Genomic DNA, 21,137 nt, shown 5'->3' on the forward strand with positions numbered 1-21,137 from the left:
AGGTTAATAATCTGAATTTGGGAATCAGATTGGGCAATGGTGTGATTGCTAGACAAAGTTACTTCCTTGCTTGAGTTTGTCGATTTCGCAAGGGATATGCCTGGTCTAAAAAACCTCCACTATGTGTGCCCTCTGTTCTATCCGAAGATCCCCGTGCGCCCCGGCCCCTACCCCTCCCTCGGTTTCTTCCTCTAAAGGTTCTACCTCTATTCTCAGACTCAGAAAAGTCTGTATCAGTGGAAGACAATTCAACCTCTCGATCGGGGGGGGGGGGCGGCCCTGGGGGCCAATACCAGGTATGCTTTATTATCTTTAAAATCCTGGATATCCCTCAAATATTGACGATGCTTCCTCTCTTTTAGGTGGTATTGGAAACGTTCAATATGTGTCTGGAGTTTAGTCTCCTTGATGGCAAAATCCGTTTCAGTTGAAAATTTTTTTGTGGTCTCTATATGTTCTCTTAATTTCTCGTTTAGGGCAGCAAGTGTGGACCTCTCCTCCTCCAAAAGCAATTGCATAAATCGTAAGGAACTCTCCGTAGCTTCCCTTTCCCACTTCTGTGTAAATGTGGAATTTTTATGTCTACTGCCGGCTGATAAGTTGATTCTTAGGCCACGTGGAACAATCTTAGCCTTCAGGTAGCTCTCCAGGCTCTGGACCTCCCACCAAGAGGTGATCTGGTCCCTATAGGTTTGCTGGAGCTCCTTGAAGGCTGTATTAAATGATGGAAGATACTTTTTCTGTGTGAAAGCCTGTTCTGAGAAAACCTCTTTTACCTCTGATAGCCAAGTATCTGTGTTAAGACCAACAGATAGAAAACCTGCCATATCCTTTTGGAAAATATACAAAAACAGCAATAATTAATCTAACGTGATATATCACATGATCCTACCAAAATTTAGGATACATAGCTGAGGCAGGAATTAAAACATAACTTTTAATAAATATATATATATAGTTAAAAAATATATAAATGTCACCAAAAATGTGTCAATAAAAAGGTACCACTAGATATATTCAAAGTTGTGTACCTTACAAAGATAAGCACTAATGGATAAACGTCAGAACACTGGCAATGTCCAGTGCTCCAGTGTTTTTAAACCAAGGGACCAGGTTTAGAGACAAAAATCAGCATAAACCAATGGTACTTGTAAAGTACTCAACAAATAAGCAGATACCCTGGTTGCATTAATATTAGCAGTCAATCATGTGCTGAAAATGATAAAGGAGGGGTACAAATAATTGGGAGAATAAAAAATTGTGGAACAATCTCACCAATAGTTGTCGAGGATAAGATAGCCAAGGCCCCAGTAGTGCTTCTCTGACAAGTCCGTTTTGTCGCACGACTTCAGGAGACAATTCCCTGTCAATCCCTGTGGGGCTAATAATAATCTCAATCCCCGAACTCCTGCCCTTACAAGGACAGTCCACAACTTGGGACTAAACAATATCTCAAAATCTGTGAAACAATCTTGGCAGACCGTGACACATATGAGATCCTCTCATACAATCCCACTAGTGATTATCGGGATGAACTGCTGGTAATTTTGCAGGAGGGCCTTGCCGAAGGTGTAATTAGTAAAACTGAATTTGATTTCATCTATCCTAAATGTCCAGTCACTGCCACTTTCTATAGCCTGCCCAAGATACACAAGGGCCTGAACCCTCTTAAGGGCAGGCCCATAGTATCAGGGGTAGGCAGTCTTTGCCAGAATGCAGGCATATATTTGGACCGCATTTTGGCTCCTTTTGTCTCGGCATTACAGTCTTTTGTAAAGGACACCCCGGACCTACTTCGAAGATTGGAGGGCCTAACAATTAGGCCTGATTCTTTGCTTGCCAGCATTGATGTTGAGGCACTCTATTCCTCCATCCCCCATGACAAGGGTTTGGAGGCAGTGCGCTATTTTCTCAGTACAAGGGGACAGCAATTTCAACAACACAATCTCTTTGTATTAAGGCTTCTTCAATTTTGTCTGACACACAATTACTTTGTTTTCAACTGTAGAACCTACCACCAGCTGAGGGGGACGGCCATGGGCAGCCCTTGCGCCCCAGCCTACGCAAACCTCTTCCTCGGCTGGTGGGAGGAGACAGTCATCTCAGGTGAAGACGGTGGGGCAAGTGATTCGACTATATACCGTGTCTCGGAAATTTGGACACGGTATATAGACGACATCCTCATCGTCTGGCGGGGTACCAGAAGTGACTTCACGGCGTTTGTTGAGTCTTTGAATCACAATGATATTGGTCTACATTTCACCTCAGTCATTGATTCTTGTACTTTACCCTTTTTGGATATCTTGATTACAAAGGGTGATAATGGTGAACTTGTTACATCTACATTTAGAAAGCCCACAGCTACAAACTCCCTCTTGCACTGGAACAGTCATCATCCTGTGCACCTTAAAAGGGGAATCCCAAAAGGGCAATATCTTCGGATTCGCAGGAATTGCTCAGAGAATGACACCTTTGAGATACAATCCCAGGACTTGAGAGAGAGGTTTTTAGCTAGGGGCTATCCCCGCAGTGTCGTCAGCAAAGCGTACCGTGAGGCCAAGGGTAGGGACCGTAGTGAACTACTAAATCCTGTACCTAGGAGACAAGATGATTCCGTGGCCCGTTACATTACCACATTTGACAATGGGGCAACCCAGGTCAGAGACATCCTTAGGAGGCATTGGTCAGTCCTACAAATGGATCCAGATATAGCTGCACGCTTGGGAGATATTCCTACCATTACTTACAGAAAAGCCCGTTCAATACAGGATAGGATTGTGCATAGTCACTATACTGCACCCCAAGTGGGCACATGGCTGAAGAGTGATGTTGTAGGGTGCTATAGATGCGGCCATTGTACGGCCTGCCAGTACATAGTTCCAAGTAAATCTTTTGTGAGCAATGTAACGGGGATGACGTACGAAATTAAACAGTTCATTAACTGCAGTACCAAGGGCGTTGTGTATAGGGCTTTTTGTACATGTGGCATGGAATACATCGGCAAGACCATTAGAAAATTTAAAAAAAGAGTGGGAGAACATGTTGGTGATGTGGAACACAATAGAGACACGGCTGTGTCTCGACACATCAACCATATGCATAATGGACAAGTAAAGAATTTGCGTTTTGTGGCTATAGAAAGGGTCTCTGCACCTATGAGAGGGGGCAACTGGGACCAGTTGCTCCTTCAAAAGGAGGCTAAGTGGATCTTCTATCTGAACACTGTAGCGCCTCGGGGTCTTAATGACCAAATCAACTACGGATGCTATATTTGAAGTTCTGATTAAACCTAACTATGGATGGCCTAGTTCTGTGTTACACATTTTGGTGTACCTTTCCATAAATCCTTCCCTTTTGTCACCTTTTTGGTTTTTTTCTTTGCATTTTTGTTAACTGATATCAAACAGTGCCCCCCCCCCCCCCCCCCCCTTTCCCCTTTTTTAGGGTATTGTATATAGGGGGCATTTATTTATTATTTATTCATTTATTGGGTCCAGAGTAATATGTACTTTTCATTAATTCATATAAAGCATTCCTATACAATATTGAGTTACTCAATGGTTGAGCTTTATTTAAATGGTTACCTTTCCATATAGAGCATCCTTATATAACACCTCGCTTTTTGGGTGATGTTATTTGGTCAATTGTATGTGGTTTTACAACTTCATTGATGATGTCCAGCTAATTGTATGGAGTTAATATCACGCACATGAGCATTTCTATATAACACCTATTTTGGTTATTTGTGCATTGCTGTTTCTTTTGGGCAGTTTTTTTCTTATCAAGATATCTGTCCCAATAATTTGTTCACTAATGTGATTTATTTAGCACATATATTGTTTTATCAGGTGTACACATTAATTGTATCTATATGCTCCCATAAGCTATATGCACTTCATTGTATAAGACCCCTTACATAATTGCATGGTACTCCTCCTTATGTGGCCACCACTGTGTAATCGCTCCTTTTTTGCTGCGGTGATAATTATATCGGATTTTTACCTGGTTTGCCCATCGTAAATTTTCCACCAACTAGGCGTCTAGTTGCCATGGCTATAACAACATCCGGTGATTACCGGATGGGGCTCTGTACCGTGCAGTGGTAGTCCTTGTTAGTATGTGTATTTACCAGTATCGATTGCCCACTGGCAATTTAAGCTGGTTATAATGATTCATTCTAATTATACTATGTCACTGCATTCCGCTAATGTATTGCCGTTTGGGTACGTTCCGGTAGCGGTGTTTTGTTTTGTTTTGTCACCTTGGCAACGATGATACTCACCTCCGGAAGTCTTCCTTACTTACTCGCTCATACCGGCAATTTAGTTAGCGTACTGTGGCAACAGCTAGCGCACCATGGTAACAGTCACTTCCGGTGACTGCGGGTCACTTGCTTATATCGGCAATTCATTTTGCATGTTTACTAAATGAACTGTCACACCCGAATTTATACCAGGTATGTTCGCTTAGATGGGAATGTTGTTATCATTGCCGATCTCTCTATTTAGTATTTTTTGCTAGCGCACTGTGGAAACAGCGCACCATGGTAACAGTCACTTCCGGTGACTGTGGGAAATGATCTTCTGAATGTAAACATGGACCCTGATGGCGTGCTCAAGTAAGAAAAAGGGCATCGGTTGGACAATATGCGTTTTGGTTGGGATATACTCTGGAATTGCTCGCTTTATGAATTAATTTTCAGTGCTTTTTAAGCAGTATTGCACATTATTTCTGACCCATTAGACCGGCACATTGGTCACATGATCTTTACTCTATAGGAGATTGGTTATTTTCAGCCCCATTGCACACTATATAATCGTAAGGTAATGGTTCCTCCCACTCTCTGCAGTCCAGCATAGAGGGTGGCAGCTCTGTCTTTAGCACTGAAGCACTTTATCTCCCAGCAAGCTAGTCCCCTGATGAACCTGCTTGCAAAGAAACGCGTTGGGACCTTCTAACAGGGAGAGTGCAGGGCTTGTTATATTGCAGGGATAGTTGTGGACTGTCCTTGTAAGGGCAGGAGTTCGGGGATTGAGATTATTATTAGCCCCACAGGGATTGACAGGGAATTGTCTCCTGAAGTCGTGCGACAAAACGGACTTGTCAGAGAAGCACTACTGGGGCCTTGGCTATCTTATCCTCGACAACTATTGGTGAGATTGTTCCACAATTTTTTATTCTCCCAATTATTTGTACCCCTCCTTTATCATTTTCAGCACATGATTGACTGCTAATATTAATGCAACCAGGGTATCTGCTTATTTGTTGAGTACTTTACAAGTACCATTGGTTTATGCTGATTTTTGTCTCTAAACCTGGTCCCTTGGTTTAAAAACACTGGAGCACTGGACATTGCCAGTGTTCTGACGTTTATCCATTAGTGCTTATCTTTGTAAGGTACACAACTTTGAATATATCTAGTGGTACCTTTTTATTGACACATTTTTGGTGACATTTATATATTTTTTAACTATATATATATATTTATTAAAAGTTATGTTTTAATTCCTGCCTCAGCTATGTATCCACTGTGAGCAGGTGCCAGGTCGTGCTGAAAAATGAAATCTTCATCTCCATAAAGCATTTCAGCCGATGGAAGCATGAAGTGCTCCAAAATCTCCTGATAGCTAGCTGCATTGACCCTGCCCTTGATGAAACACAGTGGACCAACACCAGCAGCTGACATGGCACCCCACACCATCACTGACTGTGGGTACTTGACACTGGACTTCAGGCATTTTGGCATTTCCTTCTCCCCAGTCTTCCTCCAGACTCTGGCACCTTGATTTCCGAATGACATGCAAAATTTGCTTTCATCAGAAAAAAGTACTTGGGACCACTTAGCAACAGTCCAGTGCTGCTTCTCTGTAGCCCAGGTCAGGCGCTTCTGCCGCTGTTTATGGTTCAAAAGTGGCTTTACCTGGGGAATGCGGCACCTGTAGCCCATTTCCTGCACACGCCTGTGCACGGTGGCTCTGGATGTTTCCACACCAGACTCAGTCCACTGCTTCCTCAGGGTCCGGTCACCTCTTCTCGTTGTACAGCGTTTTCTGCCACATTGTTTCCTTCCAACAGACTTACCATTGAGGTGCCTTGATACAGCACTCTGGGAACAGCCTATGTGTTGAGAAATTTCTTTCTGGGTCTTACCCTCTTGCTTGAGGGTGTCAATGATGGCCTTCTTGACATCTGTCAGGTCGCTAGTCTTACCCATGATGGGGGTTTTGAGTAATGAACCAGGCAGGGAGTTTTTAAAAGCCTCAGGTATCTTTTGCATGTGTTTAGAGTTAATTAGTTGATTCAGAAGATTAGGGTAATAGGTCAATTAGAGAACCTTTTCTTGATATGCTAATTTATTGAGACAGGTTTTTTGGGTTATCAGGAGTTGTATGCCAAAATCATCAGTATTAAAACAATAAAAGACCTGACAAATTTCAGTTGGTGGATAATGAATCTATAATATATGAAAGTTTAATTGTAATCATTACATTATGGTAAATAATGAAATTTAACACTATATGCTAATTTTTTGAGAAGGACCTGTATATTGCACATCACAGCTGAGAATCTGCTACCATATCACCCAATGCAGCCCATGTATGCTGTGTATCACAGCTATACATCTGCTACAGTAACATCCAGCACAATTTGTATATGATGTGCTTGTGTGTGCTATATGTCATAGCTGAGTATCCGCTGCAATGTGTCTGCTGCTAATCACAACAACAAAAATATATATATATATATTTTACAATAATTATATACACTCGAACTGCCAGCCGCTATTAATAAAAATAGGTAATGTCGCTGCGATAATTTAACCCTGCAGGGAATCTCGCTCCCAACTCTATTATCCAATAGGCTTCCCTACACCTCAAAGTGCCACAATCACGCCTATCCTTAAAAAGCCAACCCTCGATCCAACAGCCATGTCCAGCTATCGCTCAATATTGCTGCTCCCATTCGCTTCCAAACTCCTGGAACAGCACATCCACGCTGAACTTTCCTCCCACCTCTCATCTTAGGCTACTTTCACACTAGCGTCATGCACTGCGTCGCTATGCGTCGTTTTGCAGAAAAAAACGCATCCTGCAAAAGTGCTTGCAGGATGCGTTTTTTCTCCACAGACTTATTAGCGACGCAGTGCGACGCATTGCCACACGGTTGCGTCGGACCGTCGCCACCAAAAAAACATTGCTTGTAACGTTTTTTGGTGCGTCGTCTGCAGCATTTCCGACCGCGCATGTGCAGCCAGAACTCCGCCCCCCCGCACCTCACAATGGGGCAGTGGATGCTTTGGAAAACTGCATCCGCTGCCCCCGTTGTGCGGCGCATTCACCGCTAGCGTCGGTGAGCCGCAACGTCACATAGCGACGTGCAGTGTACGACGCTAGTGTGAAAGTAGCCTTACTTGCTCTTTGACAATCTACAATCTGTTTTCCGCCCCCATCACTCAACTGAGACTCCCCTGACCAAAATCACTAACGACCTACTTACAGCCAAAGCTAACGGACAAAACTCTGTACTTCTTCTAGACCCGTCCTCTGCTTTTGACAGTTGACCACAGCCTCCTACTACAGATCCTCGCCCTATCCTGGATCTCCTCATACCTTTCCAACCGCACATTCAGTGTCTCCAAGTCCCACACTACCTCCTCATCCCACCCTCTCTCTGTTGGAGTCCCCCAAGGCTCTGTTCTAGGACCCCATCTCTTCTCAATCTATACACTTGGCCTGGGACAACTCAAAGTCCCATCGATTCCAGCACCACCTTTATGCTGATGACACTCAGATCTACCTTACTGGCCCAGACATCACCTCTCTGCTGTCCAGAATCCGAGTGTCTATCAGCCATATCCTCCTCCTCTCACTTCCTAAAACTCAATATGCACAATTCTGAACTCCATCTCATAGATCTTCCTTACCTGACCTATCTATCGCAATTAACGACATCACGCTTTCCCCCGTACCGGAAGTCCGCTGCCTCGGAGTAACCCTTGACTCTGCCCTGTCCTTCAAACCGTACATCCAAGCTCTTTCCACCTCCGGTCACCTGCAGCTCAAAAATATCTCCAGAATCAGTCCTTTCCTCAACCGTCGATCTACTAAAATGCTTGTGCATGCCCTCATCTCCCACCTTGACTACTGCAACATCCTTTTCTGTGGCCTCCCTGCTAACACCCTTGTACCTCTCCAGTCCATCTTTAACTCTGCTGCCCGACTAATTCATCTCTCTCCTCGCTACGCCTCCGATTCCCCTCTGCAAATCTCTTCACTGGCTCCCGTTCCCTCAGCGTATCCAGTCCAAATTACTAATACTAACCTACAAAGCCATCCATAACCTGTCTCCTCCATTTATCTCTGAACTAATCTCCCGATATCTTCCTTCACGTAATCTCCGGTTCTCCCAAGACCTTCTCCCCTCCACACTTATTCGCTCCTCACCCAACTGCCTCCAAGACTTCTCCCGAATATCCACCATCCTCTGGAATTCTGTACCAACACGTCCGACTATCAACCACATTCGGATCCTTCAGACGGAACCTGAAAACCCAACTCTTTAGGAAAGCCTGCACGGACCCCACTGCCTCACCACTACCAAAGCTACCGCCTCACCAACACCAGAGCTCCTGAAACCCTCAACCTATTGTCTCCTTCCCCACCATCCTGTAGAATGTAAGCCCGCAAGGCTGTAATTGTTAGTTTGTTTACTGTAAATGATATCTGTAATTTGTATGTAACCCCCTTCTCATGTACAGCACCATAGAATCAATGGTGCTATATAAATAAATAATAATCTAGACTCTAAATGAGTCTCCAGCAGCAGTGAGAAGCACTCAGAAGAGTCTGGCCTTAGGCTGTGTGCCCACGATGCGTTATGCGTTTCTGCCACGTTTTTTGCCGCAGCGGAAACGCATAAAAAGCGCATTCCCATGCAATCCTATGGGATTCCGCAGTTGCTGTGCCCATGCTGCGGAGTCGCATAGCGGTAAAATCCACAGCATGTTCATCATTTCTGCGGAATCGCGGCCATTCTGCTTCCATAGGATTGCATTGAAAAGCTCACTATGAGTAAAGTGAGTGCTTCATGTGCGGAGGGTACCCAGGGTCTGCAGGGGAGGAGACGCCTTCAGGCCCTGGGATCCATATTCATGTAAAAAAAAAAAAAATTTAAATAAAAAAATAGGGATATACTTACCTTCTGATAGCCCCCGGAGTCCTCCTGCCTCTCAGCGGTGCACACGGCGGCTTCCGTTCCCAGGGATGCATTGTGCAAAGGACCTGGGATGACATCGCGGTCACGCAACATCACAAAGGTCCTTCGCACAAAGCATCCCTGGGAACGGAACGTCCCGGGAGCGCCACTGAGGAGATCAGGGGCTGTCGGAAGGGGAGAATAACTTTAGGCCAATGATATCACAGTGCAGACATATAGAGCGGGGAGCCCCACATCAAAACCAGGTCTCTTCAGCCTGGCCCAAATAGGTTCTGGGCATCAGAATTGACATCAAAGTGGGCAAACAGCCAATTTTCTCAGATTTGAATAAGTAACTGATGTTTTTAAGGGCTTAAATGACTTTGGGCCACTGATCTCAGAACTACAGTTGGCACAGAGGCTCTCGGGGGTAAAAAAAAAAAATAAAAAAAAAAAATCGGGACCAGTTTTTAAATGAAACCCAATTGTAAAAAGTGACAGACCAAAATGCATTAAAAAAAAAAAAGTTCACAAGGGAAGACCCTCCTTAAGGTCACTCAGCCACATAGAAGGGGGCTCGGGTTTCTTCTATACTTTCTTACAGGTCCAGGAGTTGTCATTTACAGTTAGGATAAGTAGGGTCTATCACTGATGGGGTCTTCACCTACAGACTCAGCCCATTTATAGAGGGGCATAGCCAGAAGGGCTGGGAACCAGGGGCTCCTACATGCCACAGCCTGGGACCTTCGGGCATGCCCTCAGCAATTGTGGAGCTGTGGGGTATAAAGCACACAGGCCCGCATACCATACATGCAAGTGACAGTGAGAGCCTTGGACCATCATGGCTACAGGTAGGTAGTAAGCTCTTGTGCCCAGCTCCGCACACTGACAGTACACATGGCCATATAAAGTGATATCACCGCGGGAGCACATGGACCGGGCCCAGCACTCACCTTACAGAACCGGTCCCGTTCACCCCGCACACTGCCAACAGCCTCCGCTCCTGGGTTCAGCTGCTGCTTCTACTTTCATTCGCCTCCTTCCCTTACATACGGTCAGAACGCATGCGCATCATTGCCTAGCGGCCATCTTTGTTGTGTGCAGCTGCCAGTGCGCTGGCCGTAAAGGAAGTACGCGACGCGTAGTAGGACGAGGCATAGAAGAAGCCGAACAAGTCTCAGACATCTCAGTAGTGATGGCGCCTCCTGCTGGCAGAGACTTCTGTCGTAAAGAGCTCTCTGGTTATCACTATCAATCAGATGACTGCACTTACTGTTTGGATGCGGTTGTTATGGGCAATACTTGTTTTTGCCGATAGTGGTCATTATTTTAATAAATGGTAGAAAAACTAAACAAAGCTCTGGTGTTTTTAGCCGGATAGTGTGAATGCTGATCACTGACCAGCGATGGCTGCTTAACCTCTTGAGTACCAGATACCTTACTGCCCTTCATCACAGAGGCTATTTTGCTGGAAGTTTTTCATCTTCATAAGGCCACGAGCACACTGAGTATTTTGCGAGCTGTTTACCTCAGTGTTTGTAAGGCAATATCAGGAGTGGGTGATAAATGGTTTTCCTCTCATTGCTCCACTCCTGGTTTTGACTTACAAATCCTGAGGTAAAAAACTCACAAAATGCTCAACGTGTGCACGTGGCCTAAGGGGTTTTCTGCCCTTTTAATTCATTGTACGGTGTAAATAAAAATATGATTGTAACAAAACCAAACATTTAATATTAATAAAGCTTATAAAAATTAACATAAGAACTGGGTGAAGTAATTTTTGTTCTCCAAGAGCTGTATCTTTTTCCCGCCATTTTGTTAATAGAGCCATTTTTTTTTTAAAGAAAAAGGAATAGTCAGCTCACCTGCGTTTGGGCCATTCCTCATCTGTTCCTGCACAGAAAGCGATCGAGCAGTCAGCTCCAAGTAGGGAAAAAAAGAGTTTGTCCAGCAGGAATGATGAATGAAATTTCAATTTATTGATCCTTATTTGAAAAAAAAAAAAAATGTATTCTTATGGTAAACCACATAAAAAAAACCTTTAGTCCATTACAGCATATGCACATATAGCGGCGGTTTGCCAACGCGTTTCGGCTACTGTCTTAACCATGGAATGTATGAAATGAAACTGAATGTCTCTGAAACTCTTGGGAGTTATCGCAGCTGATTCTGCTCCAGATAATTACCTCCGGATAACACCCCATGCTGGCTGCACTAAACAACAAGAAAGAATGAATAAAATAGATATGTACACCACACGTGCATTAAAAACACTGAACATGTATGTATGTATGTGGATATGCATTCAAGTAATTTGTCTATGGTTCAGACCATGCGGATTTCTCGTTTCCAGGGTGAAGATCCAGAAGGATTCTCTATTGAGTAGTTTCCTTCTGTGATCTCCCCCCTGTGCGGTCTGTGCACTTTCTCTATTGCGCAGAAGGAAAACGCAGTTGTATCACCTTTGTGTACATTAGAAAAATGTTTTGATACAGAAGATGAAACTGCTGTTGGATTACTCACATCGGACAAATGTCTACGTATCCTTGTTGTTAAAGTGCATGTTGGACACCCTACATATTGTAGTTTACATATAGAACATTCAATTAAATATACTACATAGGTATCATTGCAGTTAATAAAATCATGAATAGAAAATTCCCTGAGATTATGGTAGGATTGGAACACATTAGTCTTGAATACATATTGGCATACTAGACAACGTCGCGCTCCACATTTGAAAAACCCTGTGAGGTTTAACCAAGTTTTTTTTCCCCTACTCTTACTATTATTATTGTCATAAAATTGGCTTGGCGACAAAATAGGTCCCAGACCTGGATCTTTTCTAGCTACATACCGTATTTCTTTAGATATTATTCACCTCACGTTTCATACGTTTTTCACCGGATCCATCACTGGCCGTTTTTCAGGCAGACAGAAAAAATGTTCCCATGTACGTTTTCTCCGGCCGCCGGAAAAAGGAGTTTTGACGGATATAGCAAAAAACAGATGAAACATGAGGCCATCTGTCACAATCCGGCGCTAATACAAGTCTATGAGAAAAAATGGATCTGACGGCAAGTTTTGCCGGATCCGTTTTTTTCAAAATTCGCCGGATTGTGCCTGACAGCAAAAAACTGATGTGTGAAAGCAACCTAAGGCTACTTTCACACTAGCGTTTTTTTGCATACGTCGCAATGCGTCGTCTGCAGGATGCAGTTTGCGTTTTTTCCCCATAGACTAACATTAGCGACGCATTGCGACATATTGACACACGTCGCAACCGTCATGCGACGGTTGCGTCGTGTTGTGGTGGACCGCCGGCAGCAAAAAACGTTACATGTAAAGGTTTTTTTGTGCCGACAGTCCGCCTTTTCCGACCGCGCATGCGCGGCCGGAACTCCACCCCCACCTCCCCGCACCTTACAATGGGGCAGCGGATGCGTGGAAAAACAGCATCCGCTGCCCCCGATGTGCGGCGCTTGCACAGTATGCGTCGGTACGTCGGGCCGACGCAGCGCGACAGCCCCGTACCGACGCTAGTGTGAAAGTAGCCTTAGCTTCTCCCCCTCCAGTTTGATTTCAAGCAGTTGTGGGGTTAAAAGGACACAGCTCTGCCATTCTTCTTTTACACAGCACATTCCCAGCACAAATGCCTCCTAGTTCTAATCTCAAACATCTCCCACTTAGGGCTGTCCCACACGTCCAGATAATTCCGGTACCGGACAAATCGGTACCGGAGTTATCCGTGTCCGTGTGCCTGGGAACTCACGGAGGCCATACCTGCGGCACACGTGTGCCGCCCGTATGGCGAGTGGGTACCACACGGAGCGTGTGGTACCCACTCTGCATGGTGCTGAAGCTGCGATTCATATCATCCCTGCAGCAACGTTTGCTGCAGGGAAAATATGAAGAATAGTGTTTAAAATAAAGATCCATGTGTCCGCCGCCCCCCCCCCTGTGCGCCCCCCCCCGCTGGTCAGAAAATACTCACCCGGATCCCCCGTCGGCAGTCGCTCCTTCCTGGTCTGGCCGCGGCTTACTGTATGCGGTCACGTGGGGCCGCTCATTTACACTCATGAATAGGCGGCTCCGCCCCTATTGGAGGTGGAGCCACATATTCATGAGTGTAATCGGCCGCATACAGTAGGAGGCGCGGCCAGACCAGGAAGGAGCGACTGCCGACGGGGGATCCGGGTGAGTATTTTCTGACCAGCGGGGGGGGCGCACAGGGGGTGGGGGGGCGGCGGACACATGGATCTTTAGTTTAAACACTATCATTCATATTTTCTCTGTAGCAAACGGTGCTACAGGGAACATATGAATGGCGGCTTCAGCACCATGTGGGGGGGACAGCGCTTACTGTAGCGCTGTCTCCGGCACGCCACACGGACCCCAGACGGAGAATGTCCGTGTGAGGTGCGTGTTTTACACGGACCCATTGACTCTATTGGGTCCGTGTAATCCGTGCGCTCCCACGAACACTGACATGTCTCCGTGTTTGGCACACGGAGACACGGTCCGCACACGGTCCGCACAAAATCAATGACATCTGAACAGATGCATTGATTTTTATGGGTCTACGTGTGTCAGTGTCTCCGGTACGGGAGGAAACTGTCACCTCACGTACCGGAGCCACTGACGTGTGAAACCGGCCTTACACGGTGACTAATTACCAGCCAGATATGAGCAGAAGCGGCTGGGCCAGATAGTCCTGACTTCTCAGGGAAGCTAAAACAGAAGCCAGAGCTGCTATGTTGTGAGTGATCTCAGTAGCTCCTCGCTTCCTCTCCTCCGCAGAAGCAGCCTCACCAATAGTAGCAGGGCAGGGTTAATATCAAGCTATCAGTTCACATTTGAGTTCCTGCCCTTTCTTTTTTTCTGTCTGGAGCCGGATGTTGCCCGCGTGCCGCCATTTGCGCCCATGTCTGGATTAGACAATCCAAGGTCAGGGCAGACAGGCAGATTCCCTACAGGTAGCCACGGTCAGATAGGATAACTATTAACTAAACCAGCAATACTGAGAACAGGAGACAGCCCATGGAGACATGCATAAACAATGCATAGGCACCAACCAACATTCAGACAAGGAATGGAGGGTGGAGTCAGCTGATATACCACCTGCTAGCAGGTGATAGGCTGGGGAAGTAAATCTCTGCAGGACACAGTGGATACAAATTCCTGCAGAGTTTGTCCACACCCCACTATGACTTAAGGTACCGTCACACAGTACCATTTTGATCGCTACGACGGTACGATCCGTGACGTTCCAGCGATATCCATACGATATCGCTGTGTCTGACACGCAGCGGCGATCAGGGACCCCGCTGAGAATCGTACGTCGTAGCAGATCGTTTGAAACTTTATTTCGTCGCTGGATCTCCCGCTGTCATCGCTGGATCGGTGTGTGTGACACCGATCCAGCGATGCGTTCGCTTGTAACCAGGGTAAACATCGGGTTACTAAGTGCAGGGCCGCGCTTAGTAACCCGATGTTTACCCTGGTTACCATCGTAAATGTAAAAAAAAAAAAACAGTACATACTCACATTCCGGTGTCCGTCAGGTCCCTGGCCGTCTGCTTCCCTGCACTGACTGTGAGCGCCGGCCGTAAAGTGAAAGCAGAGCACAGCGGTGACGTCACCGCTCTGCTTTGGCCGGCGCTTACACAGGATGCAGGAGGAGTGCAGGGAAGCGGACGCTGGGCACCGGAATGTGAGTATGTGTTTTTTTTATTTTACGTTTACGCTGGTAACCAGGGTAAACATCGGGTTACTAAGCGCGGCCCTGCGCTTAGTAACCCGATGTTTACCCGGGGACTTCGGCATCGTTGGTCGCTGGAGAGCTGTCTGTGTGACAGCTCCCCAGCGACCACACAACGACTTACCAACGATCACGGCCAGGTCGTATCGCTGGTCGTGATCGTTGGTAAATCGTTTTGTGTAACGGTACCCTTACAACCAGCACAAGGCAACTCAGCAATGGTCAGGTTGAACACAGTGAGTAGGGCCGTGCTTAGAAGGCGTGCAAGTAGTGATGAGCGAGTATATTCGTTGGTCTCCGAGTATTTGTTAGTGCTTGGAGATTTAGTTTTCCTGACCTCCGCTGCATGATTTACGGCTGCTGGACAGCCTGAACACATATGGGAATTCCCTAACAAACAGGCATTCCTTAGGCCGGTTTCACACGTCAGTGATTCCGGTACGTGAGGTGACAGTTTCCTCATGTACCGGAGACACTGACACACGTAGACCCATAAAAATCAATGCATCTGTGCAGATGTCATTGATTTTTTGCGGACCGTGTCTCCGTGTGCCAAACACGGAGACATGTCAGTGTTCGTGGGAGCGCACGTTTTACACGGACCCAATAGAGTCAATGGGTCCGCGTAAAACACGGACCTCACACGGACATTCTCCGTCTGGGAGGTGCCCTATGGGAGGTGGAGCCACATATTCATGACTGTAAATGATCGGGCCCACGTGACCGCATGCAGGAGAAGCCGCGGCCAGACCAGGAAGCAGCGAGGGAGGCGGGTAAGTATTTTCTGACCAGCGGGGGGGGCGCACAGGGGGTGGGGGGGCGCCGGACACATGGATCTTTATTTTTAACACTATTCTTCATATTTTCTCTATAGCAAACGTTGCTGCAGGGATGATATGAATCGCAGCTTCAGCACCATGCAGAGTGGGTACCACACGCTCCGTGTGGTACCCACTCGCCATACGGGCGGCACACGTGTGCCGCACGTATGGCCTCCGTGAGTTCCCAGGCACATGGACACGGATAACTCCGGTACCGATTTATTCCGGTACCGGAATTATCTGGACGTGTGGGACAGCCCTTATATGTATTCAGCCTGTCTAGCAGCTGTAAATCATGCAGCTGCGGCAAGGAAAACAAAATCTCCGAGCGCTAACAAATACTCAGAGACCACCTGAGCAACGAGTATACTCGCTCATAACTACGTGCAAGTGTCCAGTGTAACACTTTCCTAGACCTTTCCCAAAATCAAGATGGGGAAACTCGTCTTTACTTCTGGCTTCTCCCATGATAATTTGCTTCTGAGAGCCAGCATGTGAGACCCTAATTTCCTGCTGCATGTGGAGCACCCCATGGGGTGCCGGGTCCGGTGGTCGTTAAAGGGGTAGTCATGGTGGCAGCGAACTAGTCCGTGGCCCTGGGTGTCCAAGTAAAAGGGAAAGTCTTTAAAGGGATTACTTGGAACAAAGAATGTTTGATGCCACCTGTGGTATTCGGTCAGGGACGACTGATGCTGCTTAGAGGGGTCCACTGGGAATTATGGTACTGCAGCAGGGATGGTATGGCTTCCCACAGGTGAAGCTGGATCCCCAGGGCTCCCGGGTAGTGATGAGCGAATATACTCGTTACTTGAGATTTTTCTCGAAAATGCTCGGGGGTCCTCCAAGTATTTTTTAGTGCTCTGAGATTTAGTTTTTCTTGCCTCAGCTGAATGATTTAGGCCGGCGTCACACTTGGCGTAAGACAATACGCCACATATTATACGTCCGTACTACGGCCGTAATACAGAGAAATGTTCCCAAAATATTGATCCGTAGTCAGGGTGTTTCAGCGTATTTTGCGCATGGCATCCTCCGTATGTAATCCGTATGGCATCCGTACTGCGAGATTTTCGCGCAGGCTTGCAAAACCGACATCTAATGGATTTATGTGCTCAAATGTTCGGGAAAACATGTATACAGTATATATATATATATATATATATATGTCATTGAGACACATATATATATATTCTGTATTTAGATTTCATTCAGCGCGATATCTGTGAAAAGCCGGTAATTCAATTGCCGGCTTTTCATTTCTCCTGCACAAACCCGACAGGATATGAGACATGGTTTACATACAGTAAACCATCTCATATCCCCCTTTTTTCTGCATATTCCACACTACTAATGTTAGTAGTGTGTATGTGCAAAATTTCAGCGCTGTAGCTGCTGAAATAAAGGGTTAAATGGCGGAAAAAATTGGCGTGGGCTCCCGCGCAATTTTCTCCGCCAGAATGGTAAAGCCAGTGACTGAGGGCAGATATTAATAGCCAGGAGAGGGTCCATGGTTATTGGCCCCCCCCCCGTGGCTAAAAACAGCTGCCCCCAGCCACCCCAGAAAAGGCACATCTGGAAGATGCGCCTATTCTGGCACTTGGCCACTCTCTTCCCACTCCCTGTAGCGGTGGGATATGGGGTAATGAAGGGTTAATGCCACCTTGCTATTGTAAGATGACATTAAGCCAGATTAATAATGGAGAGGCGTCAATTATGTCACCTATCCATTATTAATCCAATTGTTGGAAAGGGTTAAAAAACACACACACACATGATTTAAAAGTAGTTTAATGAAATAAACACAGCGGTTGTTGTAATAATTTATTGTTCTCTCAATCCATCAGGAACACCCTTGCTTGGAAAAATAATAAACGCACAAGATACATACCTTCTGGTGAACCGTCTCGTCCCACGAAGTAATCCATCTGAAGGGGTTAACTAATATTACAGGCACGAGCCCTGCTAAATGCAGCTGTGCTCCGTGCCTGTAATCCCCGGCGAATGAATGAAATGTAGGTCATTGACCTACATTTCCTTCAGTCGCGGTGAGGCGCCCTCTGGTGGATGTTCTCATGAACTGCAGCCTGGGAACTTTTTCCCACGCTCCAGGTCATATGAGGACATCCACCAGAGGGCGCATCACCGCGACTGAAGGAAATGTAGGTCAATGACCTACATTTCATTCATTCGCCGGGGAATTACAAGCACGAGCACCGCTGCATTTAGCAGGGCTCCTGCCTGTAATATTAGTTAACCCCTTCAGATGGATTACTTCGTGGGACGAGACGGTTCACCAGAAGGTATGTATCTTGTGCGTTTATTATTTTGCCAAGCGAGGGTGTTCCTGATGGATTGAGAGAACAATAAATTATTACAACAACCGCTGTGTTTATTTCATTAAACTACTTTTAAATCATGTGTGTGTGTGTTTTTTTAACCCTTTCCAACAATTGGATTAATAATGGATAGGTGACATAATTGACGCCTCTCCATTATTAATCTGGCTTAATGTCACCTTACAATAGCAAGGTGGCATTAACCCTTCATTACCCCATATCCCACCGCTACAGGGAGTGGGAAGAGAGTGGCCAAGTGCCAGAATAGGCGCATCTTCCAGATGTGCCTTTTCTGGGGTGGCTGGGGGCAGATGTTTGTAGCCACGGGGGGCCAATAACCATGGACCCTCTCCTGGCTATTAATATCTGCCCTCAGTCACTGGCTTTACCATTCTGGCGGAGAAAATTGCGCGGGAGCCCACGTCAATTTTTTCCGCCATTTAACCCTTTATTTTAGCAGCTACAGCGCTGAAATTTTGCACATACACACTACTATCATTAGTAGTGTGGAATATGCAAAAAAAAAGGGGATATGAGATGGTTTACTGTATGTAATCATGTCTCATATCCTGTCGGGTTTTGCAGGAGAAATGAAAAGCCGGCAATTGAATTACCGAATTTTCACTAACAGCGCTGCGTATTTCTCGCAAGTCACACTGCAGGTCCGTGTGGAATCCGTATTTTTCTCGCCCCCATAGACTTTCATTAGCAATTTTTTTGCGCAATACGCTGACAAACGCAGCATGCTGCGATTTTGTACGGCCGTAGAAAGCCGTATAATACTGAACCGTAATATACGGCTAATAGGAGCAGCCCCATTGAGAATAATTGTGCCGTTTATTTTGCGAGTTTTACGGACGTAATTTCTGTGCTCTTACGTCCGTAAATCTCGCTAGTGTGAGGCCGGCCTTACATCTGTTAGCCAGCATAAGTACGTGTGGGGGTTGCCTGGTTGCTAGGGAATCCCCACATGTACTTATGCTGGATAACAGATGTAAATCATTCAGCTGCGGCAAAAAAAAACTATATTTCCGATCAATAAAAAATACTCTGAGGACTCCGGAACATGCTCGAGAAATCTCGAGTAACGAGTATATTCGCTCATCACTACTCCCGGGGTAATAGGCAGAGATGGTGTGGTGCCAGAAAGAATCAGAGGACACAAGGTTGCAGTCTCTTTACCTTTTGCTGGTGGTTTTCGGCCACAGTCCAGGGTACCGGTGACGGTGAGGTCCAGTCAGCCTGGAAACGATTAGGGATCCCCTTAGCCAGGTGGGATTAGGAGCCTTCCTTGCTGCGCTGTAAGGTGCGTCCCTTGATGCCTATGGCTTCTTACAAGGTCCTCTCTCTTTCTCTCTCTTTGTCCTAGGACTGTACCCGCATGGAAGGCAGCGCAAGCCTTCTTACAGGTGTCTCTATTTACAGTGACTCCGGGCTCTGTATGCTGCTGTGCCTTCGGGTGTAGTTGTGGGCAAGTAACTTTCAGTCTCCTGCCCTCCGGTTCTGCTGCGGGGTATACAGTCCCACACAGCCTCGGACTCCCGGTGTCCGGTTCCTGTGCTCAGGCGTGGACGGAGCACAGTCACGGCTCCCCACCAGCTTCTCACTTCTCCTCTGCTCCTTCACTCTTTGCTACAGGCTAAAACTCACTCCTCCAAGCCAGAACATATATAGGGATGTTCCCCCGAAACCGGGTCTAGAGCTTCCCCTTCTGGCCTGGAGTCAGAACATGTTGCATGTATTGTGCTACCTGTTAAAGGGATCCTCCTCGTTTCCAGGCATGGCATCACCCTCCCCGAAAGGAAGGCAATGCCACTGTGGTACCCGAACTCCTGGGGTGACACACATGGTGACCTCCAGGCTTAGGGCTTATTCTCCACCACCTGATGCTCAGCAACTCTCCACAGCTGACTCTTTCTTGGGCTCCTGTATGATGACCCTGACTTAGTAGCATTTGTAGGGGCAATGTACTGCTGAACAGTACTGTAACCTCGGGCAATGTACTGCTGAGTACTGTACTGAATGGGCTGTGCATTATACTGTATGGAGGACAATGGGGGGGTGCATTATACTGTATGAAGGAGTATGGAGGGTGCATCATATTATTTGGAGGACTACAGGTTGCATTTTACTATATAGAGGAGTATGGGGAGTGCATTATGCTAGATGGAGGATATGGCAGTGTACAATACTATAGGGAGGACTATGGGCTGTGGATTATACTTCTGCCATGGGGCCCCATGACTTTAAATGTTTGTTCACACCAGGTGAGTACAATAGTTTTTCTTCTTTCTATACATTAAAAAAAATTGGCAGAATGGGGGAGATATACAGTATATACCAAGATGGGGGTCAAGATAAGGGACATATATCAGGATGGAGGGAACATATATACCAAAATGAGGGATATATATATATATATATATATATATATATATATATATATATATATATATATATATATAATGTTGGGGGGCATAAGACTCTATTTACGTCACTGTCCGGGCCTATTGCTATTGTTTTTGTAGTGGATTTTCTGACCAACTCAAGGAAATACTAGTACTTTCCCTTGACGCAACCATGTTCTTGGCAATCTATCTTTAAAGGCAGCTGTGTGAGAGCAGTCAGGAGTCTCATTCTGGCTCTCATAGACTTACATTGAGTTGTGAGTTCCGGATCGCTCCAGCTAATACGCGAGCGAACCGGCAGGTCATAAACTACTGGAGGCCTACTGGAGCATTGCCGATAACAGAAGACTGTGGGAGATAAGTGTAAGACAGGGAGCTTAGATTAGAGGGTGAGCTATAGAAGCCTGTGACAACACATATACATCTGTAGTACAATTTTCCAAATGTTTTGAGTGACAGCTGCCATTTATAAAAAATGCCTCTAAGATGGTCATACAGGAAGAACTGTACAATTGTACACTATGCATGAGAATAAGCCAAAACAAAAGGGCCGATTCATTAAGACTGGCGTATAAAGCCAGGGATTGTATGTGACTGCTGACTTGTTAATCATGTG

The 21,137-nt window shown here is 46.1% G+C and overlaps 1 protein-coding gene across 5 annotated transcripts in view; it reads right to left on the bottom strand.

The window, feature by feature from the left end:
* The window catches only part of KLHL8 (kelch like family member 8), a 60,031-nt gene extending 45,749 nt beyond the window's left edge, over window positions 1-14,282 (bottom strand). The window contains exons 1-2 of one of the 5 annotated variants that reach the window (XM_077275843.1): window positions 13,857-14,282; window positions 11,061-11,180 (exon numbers count right to left, since the gene is read on the bottom strand). The gene's annotated coding sequence lies outside the window, so the exon portion shown is untranslated. Of the gene's footprint in view, window positions 1-10,148; window positions 10,298-11,060; window positions 11,410-13,856 lie in introns of those variants that run through there. The other 4 variants (XM_077275853.1, XM_077275837.1, XM_077275864.1 and 1 more) reach the window with 4 other exon arrangements.
* Window positions 14,283-21,137: the final 6,855 nt, after the last annotated feature.

This window comes from Ranitomeya variabilis, chromosome 1, assembly GCF_051348905.1.
Source record: "Ranitomeya variabilis isolate aRanVar5 chromosome 1, aRanVar5.hap1, whole genome shotgun sequence".
Taxonomy (NCBI): Eukaryota; Metazoa; Chordata; class Amphibia; order Anura; family Dendrobatidae; genus Ranitomeya; species Ranitomeya variabilis.